This window comes from Coenobita brevimanus, chromosome 100 (genome assembly GCF_032717465.1).
Source record: "Coenobita brevimanus isolate Jiangsu-jjx chromosome 100, ASM3271746v2, whole genome shotgun sequence".
NCBI classification, from domain to species: domain Eukaryota; kingdom Metazoa; phylum Arthropoda; class Malacostraca; order Decapoda; family Coenobitidae; genus Coenobita; species Coenobita brevimanus.
Window position 1 is genome coordinate 54,328,991 of NC_137053.1, and position 23,188 is coordinate 54,352,178.

The 23,188-nt window shown below is 48.5% G+C and overlaps 1 protein-coding gene across 1 annotated transcript in view; it reads right to left on the reverse strand.

Moving 5' to 3' along the window:
* The window catches only part of LOC145414591 (sodium channel protein 1 brain-like), a 1,229,691-nt gene that overhangs the window by 916,821 nt on the left and 289,682 nt on the right, over nt 1–23,188 (reverse strand). The gene's annotated exons all lie outside the window — the stretch shown is intronic.

Genomic DNA, 23,188 nt, shown 5'->3' on the forward strand with positions numbered 1-23,188 from the left:
GTGTTGTTTTATCACTCCTGCCATCCCCACGCACCCTCTTTACAGCTTAAGAAAACCCCCTCACCGTAACAGGGCTGAACTCCACGTATGTACTGCATTTTGGGTAGAGCAGCATTAAGGAGTTTCGTCTTAACTGCAACTCACCAGTACCAAACTTCTCCGGTAAAAGGGTAAAGTTAAAAATTTCTGGACGCACCATTACCGCGATGCTAGGGAGGCAAGGTATGAGGAGGAATATCAACTTCGCAAACTTTCAAAGGCATTACTTCAAGCTCTTAGGAAGGGCAAAAATTCGGTATAAATTCCATGTGATGTGGCGTTAAATGCGGGGTTACTGAAGTGTCAACACGAAAGGCAAGTTCGTGAAAGCCTTACCATTAACGGGTGTATTTTAGGTGGCATTGAAGTCTTCGTCGTGCCTCTTCCTTAGCGAATTATTTTTGCACATCACACCTTAGCATTCTCCTGTATGCTGACTTACTGTATATCGTTTCAATACTGATAGTTTGCATCAGTATCGTACAAGACGGTAGTGAGGTGTCACGTGCAGATTAAATCGATAAAGAAGAGGTGTTACGAAAGCTGCCAAAAGCTATGTAAAATACGGCCCTTAATTTTGAGTGTACGCCTGTGTCTTCGCTCAAAGAATGGTAATTACTGAAGACCACACGATGTTTGTTTAAGTCTTCAGCCGTGACTGGTAAAGAGGGCATGACTGTACCAGCACCAAGCTTATAGTGGACTAACAACAATTAAACGTAACGATTCTTCCTTAAAACAAGTAAAAAAAAAAAAAAAACAGCAATATTGGTGTAGTGCATCATGTGGTGGTACTTTCAAGGACCGGGAGGATGGTGAATGCCCCAGAATCTCCCCTTTCGAAGCCTTAAACCCATAGAGCTCATCTGCCTTTATGTCCCATTGTGCAATCGAAAGGCATAAATCTATTTTAACTAACTAACCCCTTGTTGATCCTGCTCCATTAACGCGCGGAACATATTCTCCCCCCCCCCCCCACATAATTAAAAAAAATCCGGATCACATAATATTACAGTCAGCCGATACGTGTGCACAAAAACAGAACTGTGTAACAACAGACGCCACCTTCAGCGGTCTAAGATATCAGCAGAGGTTTCAACTGCACTAGAGGCACGTCCTATAGTTGCACATTTAGCCTATCGATTGATTAGCTCCATAAGTGATCAATGGCACTACAAGGTGCAATATAATTAATCAGTAAAAGAAATAGTCTAATTTGACATAGGAGTACCACAGATGAAAATAAGGTAGGGAACAAAAAGGAGTACAATTCGGGTCTGTAGTGATGACAGGCGAAGTTTAAGGGTAAAGGGGGATCACAGGGAGCCTTCAAGACGACAGGCCTATTCCGAGGCTGCTTAAAAATGTGCAGGAAAGGGTGAGTGTGTGGGAGAGTCCTTAGAGCTCTCTTTTTCACCACACAGAGTAGGAGGGTTTGGTGAATCTCTCTCTCTCTCTCTCTCTCTCTCCATCCATCCAACCATCAATCATCCTGTTCCCTTCCTACATGCACTCGAGGTAAACTGTTAGACTGCCGTACGAAAAGATGCAATACCAAACCCAAGCTTAAGTAAAAAAGGTATGTGGATTAAATTTCGTAAAAAAAAAAAAAAACGGACTTAACCAAGCTTCCCCAAGACTGATCGACATCTCAAAAAAATCTTCACCAGTCCTAAGCGTAGATGTAGTATGGACGGTGGGTTGTTAGAGATTAACAGTGTGTATTATGATGTGTACACCGTCTGTTGTGCGTAGGATTGCTTGGTCTTGAGAATGGACTGTGTAAAAAAAGACACACACACACACACACACATACACACACACACACACACACACACACACACACACACACACACACACACACACACACACACACACACACACACACACACACACACACACACACACACACACACACACACACACACATAGTGGTTTGGATGTGAGGCACCAGACTGACCCCGAAGTTTGGTCTGACGAACCAGCTAAATGAGGCATGGGTGAGGGTGTGGGATAGGTGAGGGTGAGGCCTGGGCGAGGGTGAGGCATGGGTGAGGGTGAGGCCTGGGTGAGGGAGAGGCCTGGGTGAGGGTGAGGCCTGGGTGAGGGTGAGGCCTGGGTGAGGGTGAGGCCTGGGTGAGGGTGAGGCCTGGGTGAGGGTGAGGCCTGGGCGAGGGTGAGGCCTGGGCGAGGGTGAGGCATGGGTGAGGGTGAGGCATGGGTGAGGGTGAGGCATGGGTGAGGGTGAGGCCTGGGCGAGGGTGAGGCCTGGGCGAGGGTGAGGCATGGGTAAGGGTGTGGCATGGGTGAGGGTGAGCATGGGTGAGGGTGAGGCATGGGTGAGGGTGAGGCATGGGTGAGGGTGAGGCCTGGGCGAAGGTGAGACATGGATGAGGGTGAGGCCTGGGCAAGGGTGTGGCATGGATGAGGGTGAGGCGTAGGTGAGGGTGAGGCAAGGGTAAGGGTGTGGCATGGGTGAGGGAGAGGCAGATGTGAGGGTGTGGCATGGGTGAGGGAGAGGCAGGGGTGAGGGTGTGGCATGGGTGAGGGAGAGGCAGGGGTGAGGGTGTGGCATGGAAGATGGTGAGACAGGGATAAGGGTGTGGTATGAGTGAAGGAGAGGCAGGGGTGAGGGTGTGGCATGGGTAAGGGTGTGGAATGGGTGAGGGTGTGGAATGGGTGAGGGTGTGGCTTGGGTGAGGGAGAGGCGGGGGTTAGGGTGTGGCATGTGTGAGAATGAGTAGGGGTGAAGGTGACGCAGGGGTGAGCGTGTGGCATGGAAGAGGGTGAGGCAGGGATAAGGGTGCGGTATGGGTGAAGGTGAAGCAGGGGTGAGCGTGTGGCATGGAAGAGGGTGAGGCAGGGATAAGGGTGTGGTATGGGTGAAGGTGAGGCAGGGGTGAGGGTGTGGCATGGGTGAGGAGATGGAATGGGTGAGGGTGAGGCAGGGGTGAGGGTGTGGCAGGGGTGAGGGTGAGGCATGGGAGGGGGTGTAGCATGGGTGCGGGTGTGGTAGGGGTGAGGGTGTGGCATGGGTGAGGGTGCGGCACGGATGAGGGTGAGGCCGGGGTGAGGGTGTGGCATGGATGAGGGTGAAGCATGGGTGAGGGTGTGGCATGGATGAGGGTGAGGCGTAGGTGAGGGTGTGGCATGGGTGAGGGTGAGGTATGGGTGAGGGTGTGGCATGGGTGAGGGTGTGGCATGGGTGAGGGTGACGCATGGGTGAGGGTGACGCATAGGTGAGGGTAAGGCATGGGTGAGGGTGAGGCATGGGTGAGGGTGTGGCATGGGTGAGGGTGAGGCATGGGTGAGGGTGAGGCATGGGTGAGGGTGACGCATGGGTGAGGGTGACGCATAGGTGAGGGTAAGGCATGGGTGAGGGTGAGGCATGGGTGAGGGTGTGGCATGGGTGAGGGTGAGGCCGGGGTGAGGGTGAGGCATGGGTGAGGGTGAAGCATTGGTGAGGGTGAGGCATGGGTGAGGGTGAGGCATGGGTGAGGGTGTGGCATGGGTGAGGGTGAGGCATGGGTGAGGGTGTGGCATGGGTGAGGGTGAGGCATGGGTGAGGGTGTGACATGGGTGAGGGTGAGGCATAGGTGAGGGTGAGGCATGGGTGAGGATGTGGCACGGGTGAGGGTGAGGTAGGGGTGGGGGTGTGGCATGGATGAGGGTGAGGTAGGGGTGGGGGTGAGCAGGGGTGAGGGTGTGGCATGGGTGAGGGTGAGGCATGGATGAAGGTGAGGTAGGGGTGGGGGTGTGGCATGGGTGAGGGTGAGGTAGGGGTGGGGGTTTGGCATGGGTGAGGGTGAGGTATGGGTGGGGGTGAGGCAGGGGTGAGGGTGTGGCATGGGTGAGGATGAGGCAGGGATGAGGGTGAGGCTGAGGCAGCGGTGTGGTCGTGGCATGGGTGAGGGTGAGGAAGGGGTGAAGGTGTGGCATAGGTGAGGGTGTAGTATGGGTGAGGGTGAGGCATTGGTGAGGGTGTGGCAGGGGTGAGGGTGTGGTAGGGGTGAGGGTGTGGTATGGGTGAGGGTGAGGCAGATGTGAGGGTGAGGCATAGGTGAGGGTGAGGCATGGGTGAGGATGTGGCACGGGTGAGGGTGAGGTAGGGGTGGGGGTGTGGCATGGATGAGGGTGAGGTAGGGGTGGGGGTGAGCAGGGGTGAGGGTGTGGCATGGGTGAGGGTGAGGCATGGATGAAGGTGAGGTAGGGGTGGGGGTGTGGCATGGGTGAGAGTGAGGTAGGGGTGGGGGTTTGGCATGGGTGAGGGTGAGGTATGGGTGGGGGTGAGGCAGGGGTGAGGGTGTGGCATGGGTGAGGATGAGGCAGGGATGAGGGTGAGGCTGAGGCAGCGGTGTGGTCGTGGCATGGGTGAGGGTGAGGAAGGGGTGAAGGTGTGGCATAGGTGAGGGTGTAGTATGGGTGAGGGTGAGGCATTGGTGAGGGTGTGGCAGGGGTGAGGGTGTGGTAGGGGTGAGGGTGTGGTATGGGTGAGGGTGAGGCAGATGTGAGGGTGAGGCAGGGGTGAGGGTGTGGTAGGGGTGAGGGTGTGGTAATGGTGAGGGTGTGGTAGGGGTGAGGATGAGGTAAAGGTGAGAGTGAGGCAGAGGTAAGGGTGAGGCAGGGATAAAACTGGAGTAAGAATGACTTTGGGATGAGAGTAAGTCAGGGGTAAGGGTGAGGCACGGGTGAAGGTGAAGCAGGGGTGAGCGTGTGACATGAGTAAGATGAGGCAGGGGTGAGGGTGTGGCATGGATGAGGGTGAAGCAGGGGTGAGGGTGTGGCATGGTTAAGTGTGAAGCAGGGATGAGGGTGTGGCATGGGTGAGGGCGAAGCAGGGGTGAGGGTGTGGCATGGGTAAGGGTGAGGCATGAGTGAGGGTGAGGCATGGGTGAGGGTGAGGCATGGGTGAGGGTGTGGCATGGGTGAGGGTGTGGCATGGGTGAGGGTGTGGCATGGGTGAGGGTGTGGCATGGGTGAGGGTGAGGCATGGGTGAGGGTGAGGCATGGGTGATGGTGAGGCATGGGTGAGGGTGTGGCATGGGTGAGAGTGTGGCATGGGTGAGGGTGAGGCATGGGTGAGGGTGAGGCATGGGTGAGGGTGTGGCATGGGTGAGGGTGTGGCATGGGTGAGGGTGAGGTAGGGGTGGGATGTGGCGTGGGTGAGGGTGAGGTAGGGGTGGGGATGTGGCATGGGTGAGGGTGAGATAAGGGTGGGGATGAGGGAGGGGTGATGGTATGGCATGGGTGAGGGTGAGGCAGGGATGAGGGTGAGGCTGAGGCAGCGGTGTGGCTGTGGCATGGGTGAGGGTGAGGCAGGGATAAAGATATGGCATGGGTGAGAGTGATGCATTGGTGAGGGTGTGGCATGGGTGAGGGTGAGGCATGGGTGAGGGTGAGGCATGGGTGAGGGTGAGGTAGGGGTGGGGGTTAGGCAGGGGTGAGGGTGAGGCATGGGTGAGGGTGAAGTAGGGGTGAGAGTGATGCATTGGTGAGGGTGTGGCATGGGTGAGGGTGAGGCATGGGTGAGGGTGAGGTAGGGGTGGGGGTGAGGCAAGGGTGAGAGTGTGGCATGGGTGAGAGTGAGGTATGCGTGAGGGTGTGGTATGGGTGAGGGTGTGGCATGGGTGAGGGTGAGGCAGGGGTGAGGGAGAGACAGGGGCGAGGGTGTGGTAGGGGTAAGGGTGTGGTAGGTGTGCGGGTGTGGTAGGGGCCTCGATGGGGTAAGGGAGAATGTGAGGCAAGGGTGAGGGTAAGGCAGGGGTGAGGGTGAGCAGGACTGAGGGTGAGGCAGGAGTGAGGGTGAGCAGGACTGAAGGTGAGGCAGGGATGAGAGTGAGGCAGTGGCGAGTGTGAGTCAGGGCTGGGGTAGGGTAGAGGTGAGGATGAGGCAGGACTGAGGGTGAGACAGGGATGAGGGTGAAGCACGGGTGAGGGAGAGACAGGGTTGAGGAAGAGGCAGGGTCCAGGACTAGGTAGGTGTGAGAGTTAGGTAGGGGTGATGATGAGGCAGGGTTGCGGGTGAGGCAGGAGTGCGGGTGAGGTAGAGGTGAGGGTAAGGAAGGTGGGAGGGTGAGGAAAGGGCGAGGGTAAGGAAGGGGAGAGGGTGAGGAAAGGGCGAGGGTAAGGAAGGGGTGAGTCCCAGGCAGGGGTGAGCTCGGTGAAGCAGGGGTAAGGGTGAGGCAGGGGTGAGTGTGAGGAAGGCGTGAGGGTGTGACAGGGGTGAAGGTGAGCCAGGGGCGAGGGTGAGGCAGGTAGGGTGTGGAAATAGAGTGAGGTAAGTAGGATGAGGCAGGAGGGGTGAGGGAAGTGAGGTTAGACAGGTAGTGCGAGTCAACTGAGGTGTGGGATGCATGGTAAAGCAAGTGAGGTGAGACATACATGAAGGTAAGGCAGTGCAGCGAGGCAATGAAGTGACACAGGCAGAGCGAATAGAGCAACTGAGGAAGGTAAGGCAGGGAAGGCAAGACAGTGAAGGCTAAGGCATGGTAAGACAGGGCAAGGAAAGCTAAGCAAGGTTAGGCAGGGTAAGGCAGGGAGAGTCAGAGCACGGAAGAGGAGGTTAGAGGTAAAAAGGGAAAGGCAGGACTTAAGCAGGCCATGAGCGAGGCAGATGTCTTGGGTGAAGCAGGGTGGCGTGTACAAAAAGCCTGCCTTAGCTATGCTCTGTTTCACAGGCAGGGGTTAGGCAGAGAGAGAGAGAGAGAGAGAGAGAGAGAGAGAGAGGTAAGGGAGAGGGGTAAGGCTAAACTGAATGCGAAGGAAGGAGAATGAGATGGATGAAGGTTAAGGGAGAAAGGGAGGAGAGAAAGGAAGAAGGGAAAGGGAATATAATTATGGAGGAAAGGGAGGGAAGATGGGGTTGGAGGAAGTGGAACGGAGAGGGAAGGGAGAGAAAGATGAAGAAAAAGGAGAAGATAGGAAAAAGTAATGAGGGGAGACAGAGAAAGAGGCGTAAGGGAAAAGGAAGAAAAGGGCGAAGGAAGGAATGATGGGGGATGGGAGGAAGTAAAGGGACGATGGAGGTGGGGGAAGAAAAGAATGGCAAGGGAGGCAGAAAAGGGATAAGGGAAGGAGGGGAAGGGGAGAGGGGAAGGGGGAAATGGGAAGAGAGAAGGAAGGGAAGGAGGAGAAAGGAGAGACGAAAGAGAGGTGCGGGGAGGGTAGTGGAAGTCCAATGAAGAAGGGGGAGAAGAGAAAGTAGGAAGGAAGGGGGAGCGGGCAGGGGAAGAGGGGAAGGAGGGGAAGGGGAGAGGGGAAGGAGGAGAAGGGAAGAGGGAAAGAAGGGAAGGAGTGGGAGGGAGAGGCGAAGGCGAGGTGCGGGGAGGATAGGGGAAGTCCAAGGACGGAGGGGGAGAAAAGAAAGTATGAAGGAAGGGGGAGCAGGAAGGGGAAGAGGGGAATAAGGGAAGGGGGAGGGAGAGAGAAGAAAGGTTTACAGTCACGAAACTAAGACGTACGACGGTAAAAAACTCCAACGAGACATAACGACATATTACGAGACACTGCGAGATTTTATTAACTCCTACGAGACATTACGAAATAGTACGAGACAGTACAAGATATTAGTAATACCTGCGAGACACTGTGGGATATCACGAGACACTTTGAAATATTACGAGACAAGGCAAGGAATACACAAAGTCACCGTGACACTACGAGACAAAACGATATACTCCCATCACCTACGACACATTACGAGATATTACAAGATATGACGTGAGACTGTGATTTACGACACATTACGTGACATTACGAGATACTGAAAGACATTACGAGATTCTGCCAAGCAATGAGAGAGAGAGAGAGAGAGAGAGAGAGAGAGAGAGAGAGAGAGAGAGAGAGAGAGAGAGAGAGAGAGAGAGAGAGAGAGAGAGAGAGAGAGATCCCTGAGCCAGAGAAAAGAGAACACAAGGGATTTTTGTCAGTCGCATCACAGAAACAAGCCATTTGGGAAAGGCCCCGCCTCGCCTGCCCCCCCCCCACCTTATCTCTCTCTCTCTTTCTCTCTCTCTCTCTCTCTGTTCACTTCTTCCTTTCATACTGGCCAGACCCATGCTGCATTTTTTGTTAGTCGCGTTTTCATTCTTGTATTCTATTTTTCGCGTTTAGTTGTGGCAGCCACTTCTACCCTTCAGAATTAACCGATTCTGACCAAACTTGGATACAATGACCAGCCTATGACCTAGCTGTGTCCGCAAGGTTTTGGTTGCAAGGCGGCTAATCGTTGCCTAGCAATAGCCGAAAACCCACATTTCCCGTACCTTTCACGTTTTGAGGTGTAGAAGCATTACTAATGGGCGTAGAAAGCTCTGACTCTTTAGGCGTAATCTTGAGGTCATTCCCTATGGGAAGTGTGCCATCCATTTTTCCTCTCTCTCCTCTAGTTTTTGAGTGATAACCCTGCAAAGATTGGCCTTAGCGTCCCTAGCAACCAGTACCTGTTTTCAAAAATGCCTCCCTAGTTTCCCAGTGGCTCATTGGAACTGAATGGAAGTTTGTATGCTTATAAATATTAACTAGTACTACAACTTCCTACGTACATCTATGTGTTACACTGGCCAGGTCAGGGGTCAAAGGTCATCAAATGTTAAAATGGTGAAAATAGCAAAAATTACGACTATGCTCGCGCGAAATGCTAAGGTTTTGAAAATTATTAAGCTAGGGCCATGATTCTTGAATGCAATGCTGCACTGGTGTACCTCCATACAAAAATGACATTTAGTGTTGAAACTCACTTCCAGTCACTGGCAGAGCCACCTTGAAATTGTACGTCTGGTGGGCCATTCTGTGAATTTCAAGTTCCCAAGCTCCACAGTGGGTGGATGGAATCGTATGAAAATTTTCATGCTTATTGACGTTAATGAGTACTACAAGTGTGCCTCGTACATGCATGACCTATATCAGCCAGATCAGGGGTCAAAGGTCATCAAGTGCAGAAAATATGGTAAGCGCTAAAATTACGACCTTGCTCGCGCGAAATGCTAAGGCTTCGATGATTATTAAGCCAGGGCCATGATTCTTGGGTGCAACGTTGCACTGGAGTGCCTCCATATAGATATGACTTTTAGTGTTAAAACTTACTTCCGATTGCAGACAAAACCTGGTCCGTTTAGAGCTGGGCATCGTCGCCTACCGGCTTGTTCCATTGCCTCTCACCTCTCCTCTTTTCTGGTTTTCTTTTACACATTGCATCACTTCCATTTATATTTTACTGCCTCTCTCTTTCACATTTTTTATTTAATTCTCTTGGAACTACATTTTTTGACCATTATATTCTCTCTTTTTATTTATTTACTAATTCTTCTCCCCCATTCTTTGCTCTCTTTAAGTCTCTTTTCTAGTTGTCCTCTCCCTTTTCTTATAATGCTTCTCTTCTTCACTAATCTCTTGCCTATTTTTCTTTAGTTCCCGTCTCGTCCATTTTCTATTTCTGTAGTTTTCCACTTGTCATTTTTTACATATTTTTCCTTGTCTTACTGTACTCTCTCTCTCTCTCTCTCTCTCTCTGTATTTCTTAATAACGAGCTTTTCTCATTCCTCTCCCACCCATTTCCATTCTCTCTTCGACCTCTTCGTATTTCTTCCTTGTTTTCTCCTTCTCCTTTCGTCTTGTTTGCTATCCTTTTCATTTAATATTTACCTGGAACACTTAGATGGGACTCTAATCATTTTAATCAGAGGACGCCATTTTTTTTTTTTTTTTTTTTACTTCCGCCAAGGAGGTTAAGTTTTATCCCGCGTTGGTTTGTTTGTGTGGTTGTCTGACGGCCTGTCTGTTAGCAGGATTATTCAAAAGGTTAAGAACGGATTTTGATGAAATTTTGTGGAAGGGTGGGCCATGATGCAAAGGAATAAATGATTAAAGTTTAGAGCGGATCCGGGTCCGGATCCTATATCCACGGATCCTAATTCGGGATTACTCAAAAAGTTATGAACGGATTTTGATGAGATTTTGTGGGAGGGTGGGGCATGGGCAACGGAAGAAATTATTAAATTTGGGGGCGGATCCGAATCCGGAGTATCCCGCACAATGTCTCCAAAAGATCTCGATGAATTACCCTCAAAAATTGTGGAAAGAACCGATGAAATTTTCTGGGGGATCCGGGTCCGGATTCTTTATAATTGCAATGACATTGGCGGAGATATGCGCTCACTCAGCTCTTTCTAGTTTACTTATATATCTTTGCTGATCCTCACGACTTTACCGAAGATGGGAGAGACCTTTTCCACTCTACTTCTTCCTCTCTAACCCTACCCCGTTCTCTCCAGCTCTCCCTTCTCTCCAGCCCAACCCCATCCTTCCTCACCTCTCCCCAGCCATACCGTCTCCCTCCCCACCTGTCCCTAGCCATACTCTCCCCCTCCCTACATTCCTCCATCCCTACCCCGTTCCACCTCACTACCTACCAACCCTACCCCTATCCCGTTCTCCCTTCCCCCAGCCCTTCCCTCTCCTCCCCCACCTTCACCACAACAGCGGCAGGTGAATTGATACCTGGATGAGGGATCAGACCCTAATTAGCCCCTCAAAGGTAACAGGTGAGTGGAAGGGAGGAGGAGGAGGAGGAGGAGGAGGAGGAGCAGGAGGAGGAGGAGGAGGAGGAGGAGGAGGAGGAGGAAGAGGAGGAGATGGGACAGAATGAGAAAAGAGAGGGAAAAGGAGGAGGAATAGAAAGAATGACATGAGGGAAGAGGGAAGCGGAGTAAAATAATGATGATGATGATGGTGATTAGGAGGAGGAGGAGGAGGAGGAGCAGGAAAACAGAATGAAGGAATAAGAGGAAAAGTAGGAAGGGGAGCTTGTTGATGCTGCTGTTGATGAAATACCTGATAACAGCCACAGTGATTCAGGCCAATTTTGTGGTTAACTTTATATATCTAATCAGGCTTATTTGGACGTGGCTTTGTTTTTGTGTCGTCAGGTCCATTTTATTGGCAGATTCCCCCGCCCCCCCTCTCCCAGTGGCTAATATCCAATCAAGATCAATAATCCCTTTACACGTCTTGGACTACACACTAATGACGCGATATTTCAATGCGTTAGATTATTCCTGATTAGTTTAGCATGATCAATTTTGGTTCTGACATCCTCTGTCTGACTGCCTTTTATCCTTTCTTGCATTTTTTAATATATGGATAATCCACATTACGGCTCAACCATATGTACTCGTACTCCTATGTATCCGTCTCTGTGTTTCTCTCCATCTCGCTCTATCTGTTTGCCTCTCTCTCTCTCTCTCTCTCTCTCTCTCTCTCTCTCTCTCTCGCCACCAAACAGGTAGAAATCAATCTAGTCGCCACGCTGTAACCATCACTAATACCTCCTAAGTACCAATTCACCTCTGACAGCCCTCGCTTCCCCTACCTCTCTACCCCTTTCCCCATCCCCTTCTCTCTTCCCTTCCCCCTCTCTCTCCCACCTCGCCCTCTCTGCACTTCCACCTATCCTCCTTTCTTTTCTTGCCATTTCCTCTCTACCTTCCTCTCATCTTCCTTCTCCTCCTCCTCTCTCCACTCCCCACCTTCCTCCGCCATCTTGTTTCGAAATTCTACTTATTTCTCCTTCTCCACCCTATTTATCCACCTAATTTCATGTTTAAATTTGAACTTTTATCCCTCAGTCTTGCTCTCTTATCTTTCATCTTTCACCCTTCTTTCATTTACCTCCACGCTATCTGCAATTTCTCTCTCTCTCTCTCTCTCTTACATATTCATTCACCTATCTTTATATAAATTATCCATCTATCTACCTATACATCCATAGACATTTCGATCCAGCTATCCGTCTCTCTCAGTGTATCTTTCTATCTCTCTATCTCTCCATCCATCCATCCATCTATCCATTCATCTATTACCTAACACCGCATCCTGTATGAAGTATCCTCTACAGATCTCCAAGCATGTCTATCCCTACTCACCAACGACTACCTTCTCCCAAGACACACCACCCTCCCTCATGCACACCCCCCACAGTAAGATTAGGGATCTGGATGGAAGTTTGATTGTTGCGTATCATATTCTAGGGGAGGACCGTGACTTACAACTCATTGTCGTCCGTAATGGCCATTATTTAGGCAAGAGGCAAAGCTAAAAAAAAAATCGTCTTATTATTTTAGGTTCATGTTCTTCATCCTTCTTCTGCTTCTTCTTCTTCTTCATATTTTCTTCTTCTTCTTCTTCATATTCTTCTTCTTCTTCTTCTTCATATTCATCTTCATCTTCTTCTTCTCCTCCTCCTCCCCCCCCTCCTCTTCCTCCTCCTCCTCCTCCTCCTCCTCCTCCTCATCATCATCATCATCATTTTTATCTTTTTCTTCTTCCTCCTCCTCCTCCTCCTCTTCTTCTTCTTCTTGTTTTCCTCCTCCTCCTCCTCCTCCTTATTTTTATCTTTTTCTTCTTCTTCCTCCTCCTCTTCTTCTTCTTGTTCTCCTCCTCCTCCCCCTCTTCCTCCCCCTCCTCCTCCTCCTCTTTTCTTGTTCTTCCTCATCTCCAAAGGGATGGGCTCAGACAAATCATCCACCGAATAACCTCAGCCTCAGACGACTAAATGAGCTTAATTAATTGAATAAATCCTGTTAATCACTTTTATTTCGGGGATTGCGATGGGAGAGAGAGAGAGAGAGAGAGAGAGAGAGAGAGAGAGAGAGAGAGAGAGAGAGAGAGAGAGAGAGAGAGAGAGAGAGAGAGAGAGAGAGAGAGAGCAGGAAAGCTACAGTGGATCAGGATGGACCAGAAATTACTGAGGATGGAGCACTTATGTAAGGGGGCGAGAAGGGAGGGAAATGGGAAGAGGAGAAGAAGGGCAGCTGGAAGGGGAGGAGAAATGGGAGGAAGAGGAGGATAATGGGTGGAGAAGGGAGAGAAGAGGAAGGAAGAGGAGAGAAGGGAAGGGGTGAAAGAGTATGCATATAGAAAGGGAAGGAAAAGGAAGAGGGAGTGGCAAGGAAAAGAGAGGACGGAGGGAGCGCCAAGTGGATAGGAGACAAGAGACAGGGGAAGACAAAAGGACTGAGGGGGCAAGAGGGGAATGGATTGAGGGGAAGAGGAGAGAGGAGGGGGAGTTGGGGTATAGGAGGGGGAAACAGAAGCAGGATTGGGGGTAACAGAAGGGAAATAGGGGGGAGTGGGAGGTTTAAGAAGGGGAAGGAGGGGGCAGGGGAGGAAACAGAAAAAAGAGGGAGGGAAAGGATGGGAGAGAGGAGCAAGGGGGAATGAGGAGAGAGGGAAGAACAAAGGGAGAGAGGGGAGAGGGGGGAGAAAGAAAGACGATGAGGGAGGCAGATAGGAAAGGGAGAAGGAGTGAAAGAAGGAAAGGGGGACACAGAGGAGAAGGAGGGAGAGGGCAAGGGGAAGGGAGAGAAGTAATGGGAAGGGGAGAGGTGACAGGAAGGGGAGAAGTGGGGTAAGAGGAGAGGTTGGGGGAAGAGAGGTGAGGGAACTGGTACAGGAGAGGAGAAGAGATGAGGGTAAGAGGTAAGGGGGAGGGTTAGAGGTGTGGGGAAGGGGGAAAGGGAAGGGGGAAAGGTGAGGGGAAGGAGGAAGGGTGAGGGGAAGGGGCAAGGGGAAGGAGTAAAGGTGATTGAAAGGTGGAAGGGTGAGGGAATCGGTAAAGGTGAGGGGAAGGGGGAGGGATCAGGGAATGGGGGAAGTATGAGGGAAAGGGGAAAGGGGGAGGGGAAGGAGTAAGGGCAAGACGAAGGAGTCAGGTTGAGGGGAAGGGGGAAGGGGAAAGGTGAAGGAAAGGGGTATGGGTGAGGGGACTGGGTAAGAAATAGGGGAAGTGAAAGAGTAAGAGTAAGGGGAAGGGGTAAGAATAAGAGGAAGGGGCAAGGGTGAGGGGAAGAGGTAAGGGTGAGGGGAGGGGGCATTAACGAGGGGAAGGGGTAGGGTGATGGGACGGGAGAAGGGTGACGGGAAGGGGTAAAAATGAGGGTAAGGGTGAGGGAAGGAGTAAGGGTGAGGGGAAGGGGTAAGGAAGAGGGTAAGGGGTAAGGGTGAGGGTAAGGGGTAAGGTGAGGGGAAGGGGTAAGGGTGAAGGGAAGGGGTAAGGGTGAGTGGAAGGGGTAAGAATGAGGGTATAGGGTAAGGGTGAGGGGAAGGGGTATGAATGAGGGGAAGGGGTGTGAGTGAGGGGAAGGGATATGAGCGAGGGGAATAGGTATGGATGAGGGAAATAGGTAAGGATGAGGGGAATGGGTAAGGGTGAGGGGAAGGGGTAAGGATGAGCGAAAGGGGTAAGGGGGAGAGGAAGGGTAAGGGTGAAGGGAAGGGGTAAGGGTGAAGGGAAGGGGTAAGGGTGGAGGGAAGGGGTAAGGGTGAGGGGAGGAGGTAAGACTGAGGGGAGATGGTAAGAGTGAGGGGAGGGAGTAAAGGTGAAGGAAAACGAGAAGAGTGAGGGTAAAGGGTAAGGGTGAGGGGAAGAGGTAAGGGTGAGGGGAAGGTGTATGAGTGAAGGGAAAGGGCAAGGGTGAGGAGAAATGGGTAAGTGTGAGGGGAAGGGGTAAAGGAGAGGGTAAGGGGTAAGGGTGTGGGGTAGGGGAAGGGTGAGGGGAAAGGGGAAGGGGAGGGGAAAGGGTAAGGGGGAGGGGAAGGGGTATGGGTGAGGGGAAGGGGTAGGGGTGAGGGGAAAGGGTAAGGGTGAGGAGAAATTGGTAAGGGTGAGAGGAAGGGGTAAAGGTGAGGGTAAGGGGTAAGGGTAAGGGGTAGGGGTAGGGTGAAGGGAAGGGGTAAGGGGGAGGGGTAGTGGTTATGGACATTCCACAAGTCTTTATGAGCCTCGCTTTGCCTTTATTGATCCGTGACGTCACACCTACGTCACCGCTCACACCACTCCCCCTCCCCTTCCCTTTCCCTCCCCATTCCTCTCCCCTTCCCACCCTCCCACTCTATCCCCATCACGCCCAGGTGTGTTGTTCCCCTTTCCCCTCTCCCACCTTCCCTTCCTCTCCCCTCTTCCTTTCTCTCCTCTCTTTCCTTCCCTTCCTCTTCATTTTCTTCTTCTCTTGCCTACTCTTTCTTTACTGCTTTCTTTTCATACTCTCCACTCCCCCTGCTCTCTCTCTCTCTCTCTCTCTCTCTCTCTTTCCTAAATATCCTTTCTCTTCTTTCTCCCCTCCTTCTTTTCTTGTCTCTTATCCCTTCTCTTCTTATTTCCTTTTCCTCCCTTCCTTCATTTCTCTTTTCCCTTCTTCCTTTCCCTTCTTCCTGTCTCTTCCTCTCTCTTCCCATTTCTTCTTTCCCTTCCTTCTCTTCACCTATCTTCTTTTCCCCCTCTCTTCTCACTTTTATTTTCTTCCTTATTCTCTGTTCTTTCTCTCCCTTTCCCCCCATTTTTCTTCCTTTTCGCTCTCTTCCTCTCTCTTTCCCCTTCCCCTTCTTTCCACTGTCGTCTTCCCTTCTCTTTATCCTCGTTTCTATTCTCTTTATCTATCTTCCCCATTCCTCCTCTCCCCTCCCCTTCCCTCCTCTCCCCTCCTCCCTAACTCCATTTTCTATCCTCTCCCGCCATTTTCTTATTTATTTTGATCTTTTCACTCTTCTTTCCACCATCTTTTCAACTCCTTCCTCCGCTCCTTCCTAAACTTTTTCTCCTTCCCCTTACATGCTCATTACTTTCGCTCCCTCTCCCTCTCTCTCTTTGCCCTACCATCTCTTCATGCCCCTCCCCTCTACCTTTCTCAACTTTCCTTCCTCCCCCCCCTCTCTCTCTTCCTTCTCCTACCCCTTCCCTCCTCATTCTTTATTCTTCTCTCAACTCCCCTTCCTATCTCTTCATTCCCCTCCCTCCACTCCTCACAAATTCCATCCTCTTCCCTCTTCTCTGTCTGTCTGTCTCTCCCTTCTGAAGGGGGGGAGGAGAAGGAGAGAGGGAGCTCCTCTGTTACCTCAAGTGGACTCAAAGAATGTGACTCGTAAGTGGCTCGTCAGTGATTCGTAAATGGTTCGTAAGTGGTTCGTAAATGGTTCAGAAGTGGATCGTAAGTGGTCTGTAACTAGCTCATAAGTGGTTCATAAGTAGCTCGTATATGGCTTGTAATTGGTTCGCAAGTGGATCGTAAGTGGTTTATAACTGGCTCGTAATGTTACGTAGTTCGTAAGTGACTCGTAAGTAATTAACTGACCTATGATAAAATGATCCAAATATCTTCTATTTTGGAATGTAAGATCACATTAATAGTCTTTTTAGAGTACAAGTAATAATTACAGGTAACAAATTTACTTTTATATAGTTTTGATATGTTCCCAAATTGAGAACGTTGGCATTTCCAGGCTCCAAGTACTATCCCAAAAGGAATATAGAAGCAATCGTCGTCCTATTTCAATTTATTTTTATATACAGGATTTGAACTGAAATATGCTGTCGTGATTACATTAAACTCAAATTTATTTCACTAAATTCTGCGTACTGAACATTGAACACTCTTGACATTTCAGAATTACAACTCACCACATTTCTGTTTGCCACGTATTTTATCACGCATTTTACTTTTGGCGGAAGGACTCACTGCACCTTTTAAATAGTCGTCTTTCGCACTTCGTGCACTTCATCCGTGTTTTCCATGCACAGAGTTGCATCTACCTTGAGAACATGTCACCAGAAAGTAATTGACTCCATCCTACCGGTATCCCACTGCTTTGACTGGGGGTGCCGATGGCCCTCTAAATCTCTTCCTCATCTCTTCAACCCTTATCATGCCTCGTGGAGTTTCCCTCCTGTATTGTAGGTGTATTGTGGCTACTAATGGATCAATATGCAGGTGGAACCTAAAGGCAGCTACTACTGCTATATTTAGTATGTTTGAAAAAATGTTCCACCGCCACTTCTTCTTTAAACATAGTCTTGGTCTGTAGGATGCCAACATTCTGTCACAGACATCAAAGCCTCCCATTCCTTTATTGTACATCTTGATGAGATACGGCTGGGAGACTAGCTTGTTGCTCTCTTTCTTCACACGCCTTTCTGCTGCCTGAAGTGGATTCACATCATAATAGTTACTAGCAACAGTCACAGCACAGTTGTCATTCCACTTCATACACACTACAGTACCATCTGACTTTCAGTCATAACATCCTCTCTCACGTTTTTCATCTTCATTCTTTGTTGGGAGAGGACAACGTCCTGTTATGTTTTCACGAACTGTTCCACAAGCTCGAGTATCCTTTTGGACCAGTTGTCAGTAGTTTGTGGCCTGTGAAAAAATTATCAACGAACACATGTTGGTATGCCCTTTCAATTGGCTGCAATATTCTATTGACAACATGGGATCCTAGCAGTGACTTACTGTCACTCTCTTTACCATAACAGATTGAGAAGTTGCATGGATGACCATTTGCACACAGCATCCACATTTTGTATCCAAAATCGTGTTGTTTCCAATGTCAGCTGACTCTTTGGATCTGCGTCTGAGCCGAGTAAATATGTGGTAATACTCAAGGCAGGGCCAGTGAGCTTTTGCTTATATATATATGTTGGGGAAGTCCAGCTGCAGCAAGTATCAGTTTGTTTCAGTCTGTAAGGCAGCGATATAGTACTAGATCTGAGAACTGCTTATTCCTGTATGAACATAGGTAAATTATATAGGGCAACATACCAAGTGGTAGGTCGGGGCGCTCACCATCCACTCACTCGATGTAGTGCTGCTTTGGGTGTCTGTCCTTTCCTTTCTTTTTTCCTTCCTCTTCTGTCTTTCTTTCCTTCATTATTTCCCTCCTCTTCTGTCTTTTTTTTTTTCTTCATTCTTTCCTCATTCTTCTGCCTATGGGTGACTTCATACTCCCTTTTCTGTCTTTCTTTCTTTCTTTCCTCTTCCTTCGGCCTATGGGTGACTGTACACTGAGTGACAAGCCAAATGGTTTTCTGTACACCAGGAAACCATTTACTTCGCTGGGTGGTAACCATATAACCAAATTATGGCGCCTGGTTGTTAAGTGGGTAATTAAGGTGCTCCAATCGGATTGACCCCGTGTAGGTTTATATCCAGGGGGTGGTTGGGGTTTATTGCTCACATCCTACCACTCAGGGATGAGTGAGGCTGGTCACTCATGTTAAATGTCAGGACGTCCTTGCCTAGCCCCGGATTCCTACGCTTCCCATGGGGCGACATAGGATTGGATGATGGATGGATGGATGGATGGCAACATACCAACGTTTCCATTTTGGGAGCATCCAAAATATTCTACTCTATCTTTACACAATTATGTTTTTAGTCTATTGATGATTTCAAGTGGGATAATACTTTCTAAGGAAATAATATATATTTTGCAAACAGTGACTACAGATTTTAGCATTAAAAAATTGAAGTGCAAAGATACCTAGAGTGGTGAAAATTCGTGAAGTGTAAAAGAGCAAAAAGAGGTATCAGGGTTATTAAAAAGGTAATTATTTCAGTATATACGATTACCTTAACACCAATGAAGTTATTTTTGCACCGAGGGTAAAAATCACCAATAAACTGGTTTTCCATTAATTTTAATGTTAATATTCCCAAAATGGGAACGTTGGCGCTTATAAGGTTAAGTGACGCGAATGAAGCTCGTATGTGGTTCGTAATTAAGTGGCTCATAAAGAGCTCATGGAACTAGGCAAATCCTACAAGACCGGGACAGATGGTACAGGAACTAAGCAAATCCTACAAGACCGGGACAGATGGTACAGGAACTAAGTAAATCCTACAAGACCGGGACAGATGGTACAGGAACTAAGTAAATCCTACAGGACCAGGACAGATCGTACAGGAACTAAGTAAATCCTACAGGACCGGGACAGATGGTACAGGAACTAAGTAAATCCTACAAGACCGGGACAGATGGTAGCCTACAGGAACCAAGTAAATCCTATGGGACCGGGACAGATGGTACAGGAACTAAGTAAATCCTACAAGACCGGGACAGATGGTACAGGAACCAAGTAAATCCTATGGGACCGGGACAGATGGTACAGGAACCAAGTAAATCCTATGGGACCGGGACAGATGGTACAGGAACTAAGTAAATCCTACAAGACCGGGACAGATGGTACAGGAACTAAGTAAATCCTACAGGACCGGGACAGATGGTACAGGAACTAAGTAAATCCTACAGGACCAGGACAGATCGTACAGGAACTAAGTAAATCCTACAGGACCGGGACAGATGGTACAGGAACTAAGTAAATCCTACAGGACCGAGGAGAGAGGGGGGGGGGCTATACTCGTAGGTTAAGGAGGCTCCCCAAATCTCGTCCGTATCAGTCTATTTCCACATATACTACACTATAACAATCCCGTGTAGGTTAATTACGTAATCTGTCTTGGTAGTAACAAGATATAATTAAGTTCATTCATTATTCAGTCTCTCTGTCTCTCTCTCTGTCTGTCTGTCTGTCTCTGTCTCTGTCTCTCTCTCTCTCTCTCTCTCTTGATCCATCGGTGGCTTTACTCGAACATAAAATACCCAACTTCCCCTTGAGTGTAAACCCTTGTCCCGGGTGGGGCGCCTTAACCCACTAGCTCACCAGGCGTTACATGGGTATATGGTTACCACCCAAATTAATAAACTGAGTCCTAGGTTACAGGAAACTATTGTGCTGGACAGTCAGTGTAGAGTCACCTGAAGGAAGCACTACATCTAGTGATTGGATGATATACATCTCCATCAACCTACAGTACAGTAAATCGCCGAGGAAGAGGTGTTAAGAAAAAGAAAAAAAAACTCTTAAGGTTATGAGAATACGACCCTAAGACAGCACAACGAGGAAGCAAATACCCTGGTGGAGGATTCAGTACCCCTTATGGCTACTCGGAGGGCTCGTAAAAGACTCGAATGGCTTTTTAAACACGTAGGTCGGATTCCTGCGGCCGCACAGGATTGGGGCCTCTCGCAGGGGGACTCAAGGTCTCGTAAACGGGCTCCGGCAGACTGAAGTAGCTCGTCAAGTGAGTGTAAGTGGGGATATACAGTCGATCAATGAAGCACTTCGCAGGAGGGGGCCAGTGATATCTTAAATTATCAGTAAGTCTTGTGATGCTCCAAGGTGAATATTGTGATAACGGTACTGACTATGAAGTGTCAGACCAGCGATATATATGGCGTTCCCATGAAACCAGGTTTGTTAACGTGGGGTGTTATCATATGGGATTTTGTAACAGCCATCGTCTTTGGTGTCATATTGTTTCGCGCGAAGTGTCCACCGATAATTTTCATCGACTGTAAACTTACAGACAATGATATAGTTCTAGTATTTACACGTAGAAGTAATTCCTTTTAGCCACTGAGTAGTTTTTAGTTTATATTTCCTATCAACAGACTTTTTTTTTTTCTTAGGAGACGTTTCAGACAGCAGGGATTATATTAGGCCATCACAAACCTCTTCAGTGCGAGAGATCATTCCTAAGTTGAAAAAGATCGTCTGGATGCAGCAGGAATAGAGTCTGAAATAAGCCATCAACCTGAATGGGGTTAAAGATAGTTCTACATAAAATTCTGAAAAATCTGTTGGACTCCGAAGATCGCATCACTGGATTTCGAAGTTCATTCCTTATTGTTTTGTTATTCGCGGTACTGTAAAGTCAAAGCATTTATGTCTACAATTTTCCTCTCACCAAGGAGAAAAAAATCACGCCCATGGAATGCAGTAGAGGAATCAGTAAAGTCGGTACCTTAAAAAATGTAATATCTTGTGTCGTGGTGTATCCAGTATTAAACACTCCAGAGGTAATATTTGCACGACACACCACAGGACAGTACACATATTACACTGCTTCAATCAGTCGGCCGTATAGTCAAGCCTTAAATCGCAGGTGACGAATATAACACGTGTCTGGCCTATCTACAAAACTGCTGACACCACTTTGTAATGTGGGATACAGGCTAATTGAATCAGTGACCATAAACGTTTCTTACATGTCAGCCAAAAGTAAGATTTATACCTTCGCTATATATACAATTATTTCAAACATTCAGTACAACTGTTTGTTTCAGAATGAGTTCGCAACAAGGGACGTAGTGCTCTGAATCGTATTCTATGTGATTTTGGAGATTTGTGACACCTTTTGCTAAGCGATTTATTCTGCTCACTACACCTCGACATCCTCTTGTAGTTTTTATGCAATGGATGTAGATATTAAATCAATATAAACAACGTACAAGACAGTGTAATACTCTAAATATTCAACACAGAAGAAGGCGCTACGAAGACCCTAAAGGCACTCGTAATACGATCGCTTTTTTCTGAGTAGTGTATGTATGATGTGGGTGACAAGTAATTACTGGTGATGTGTATGAATCACAAAAATAGCTAAATTCTGTCTGTCTCTCTGTGTGTCTCTAATTACATAAAAAGATCTCACTTTTTTGGTAATCTCAAACAAGAATAAATGCAGATAAACACTTTTTCTTGCAAGTCAACAGAAAGAAGCAAAAACAACAATAACAATAACAGCATCACAAACAAGAACAACCCATTCCAGTGCAAAAGCAAAAACGACAACAGCCCCCATCCTCGTACGGAAATAAAATCAACACATCCACCGCGAGGGTTACAACAACAGCAACAACAAGAACAAAAACAACAACAAGCTCTGACAAACACAACACCCACCTTTTCCACCAGAGCACCTGTAACAAACTCTCTCTCTCTCTCTCTCTCTCTCTCTCTCTCTCTCATAAACACTGGCCAATCTTCACCACAACAACACCATTAGCATCAGCAAATAAGGTAATAGGAACCGCAACAATGACAGCAGTTTCTTGGATCACAACCAACAACAACAAAAACAGCAACAGCCAGCATCACTACTATCAGCTTCACCATCAGCAACAAGTACAACCACAACCACTATCACCAACAACACCCGCCACCATCACTACCAACAACAACACTAACGACAACATCAACGCCACAATCCCTACCACAATCGAACATCCCCTACCCACCACTGTCATCATCATCATCATCATCATCATCGTCGTCAACTTAATACAAATACAGCACCAGATACTAATTCCAGCACTTCCCCATGCAGTTAGCGAGTATTCTTCATGATGCAGTACCACCACCACTATAAAAAGTACATCTACCACCACATCACGCCCATCATTACCAGCAAATACAATACGCACTATTAGCACCACAACCAACACCACCATCAACAACACCAATAATTACAACTACAACCACCAGACACTACAGTGGGATTTGTTTTCATCTGACTAAACAGGGCCACTCCAACAACTCTAGTACTAAATCTTGGTTGCGTGACATTCGTTGGTACTTAGGTTTGAGGTAAGAATGAGTCTCTACGATTACTAGTGAAATCCGTCATCCAGTTCGATTACACCTAATTATTAGCTGAGGTGTAAGAGGTTAGAGGGTCTTCGTCAGGTTAGAACAAATGCACTTACCAACAGCTGCTAGCCATCACCACCACCACCACCACTACCACCACTACCTCCACCGCCACCAACAACAACAGATCTACAACACGAACCACTAAAAACAATCACTTTCAACAACTACCCAGTCAACCCAAAGAACCCGGGAAAGTACCGCACACGACCACATCACCACCACTATCTACAACACTCATCACCACTACCACAACCATTCATCGCCACTACCACCACCATCACCAACATTAACTACAAAATGAAACAACAGTACCACAACTACCACCAAAGCCACCCATCACCATTACATCACCACTAGACAACACCCATCACCACTACCACAAGCAGTCACCACTAGTACTATCAATCACCAGCACTAACCACATCGCCCACTACAACTACCACAACCAACAAACAAACACAATAATCTAGCAACCCAGCACAGCAGCCAGCGCTAATTCCATCCAATGATCTCCAATACCACAACAACTCACTAGGGTTATTGCTGATACATGACCCCACCCGGACCAGATAAAAAAAAGTTGATTATATCCTGGGGTTCACACGCGATAGGTGATTTATTAAGAGAGAGAGAGAGAGAGAGAGAGAGAGAGAGAGAGAGAGAGAGAGAGAGAGAGAGAGAGAGAGAGAGAGAGAGAGAGAGAGAGAGAGAGAGAGAGAGAGAGAGAGAGAGAGAGAGAGAGAGAGAGAGAGAGAGAGAGAGAGAGAGAGAGAGAGAGAGAGAGAGAGAGAGAGAGAGAGAGAGAGAAATATTTCCCC